The sequence below is a fragment of the Larimichthys crocea genome, unplaced genomic scaffold (genome assembly GCF_000972845.2).
Source record: "Larimichthys crocea isolate SSNF unplaced genomic scaffold, L_crocea_2.0 scaffold73333, whole genome shotgun sequence".
NCBI classification, from domain to species: Eukaryota; Metazoa; Chordata; class Actinopteri; family Sciaenidae; genus Larimichthys; species Larimichthys crocea.
In genome coordinates, this window is record NW_020859677.1 from 1 (window position 1) to 629 (window position 629).

Below are 629 nucleotides of genomic sequence, written 5' to 3' on the forward strand. Positions count from 1 at the left end.
CCAAGGATCGTGCTTCAGGCTCTGTAGATCGAGTCTCACAGCGCCGGCCTTCCCGCGTCGTGTCCCCACCGTCAGGCTGTACTGCTGACTCCAGGGTTTCGGTCCCACAGCTCCTTTGTTCCACAACTGGGGACCAAAAAAAAAACATATTTTTAATTCACAAGACAATTAAGAGACGAGACAAAAAGATCATTCTATATTTAGAAAACATTGCCTACCTTGTTGACGGACGTAGGGTTTTTTTGTTATAGGAAGCTCTGACACAGGACTCCCGGGAGGAGAAACTGAAGGCCTGGGCTCTGTATAAAACATCATTGAAATCCAAACGTCACCCTTTCCATCGTCGGAATATATATATTTTCTTTTAGAAAGTTTTTACGACTTACCCGATGCGCCACTTGTAGTGGCGGCAGAATTTCCTGCGTTTCCTGGGTGGTTGCGTCGTCCTAATCGCAGACGGTTTGCACGGAGATGAGTCGTTGTTGGAGGAGTGCTCAGAGTGCTTCCTGCATCACCATCTAATAGATAGTTAGATACAGGCGTTCTAACACTCTGGAGCTGAGTCGCTCCGTCTAGAAGCTCTATATATGACAGTTTGGAGACGAGGAAAAAGTTTTAAAAAGTTACAT

The 629-nt window shown here is 45.9% G+C and overlaps 1 long non-coding RNA gene across 1 annotated transcript; it reads right to left on the minus strand.

The window, feature by feature from the left end:
* Positions 1-9: 9 nt before the first annotated feature.
* Positions 10-582, minus strand: LOC113745416 (uncharacterized). Its single transcript, XR_003462134.1, has 3 exons — positions 387-582; positions 219-299; positions 10-126 (listed from the first exon to the last, which is right to left on the minus strand). It is a non-coding gene; the product is annotated as an uncharacterized LOC113745416 (long non-coding RNA).
* Between the last annotated feature and the right edge of the window lie 47 nt (positions 583-629).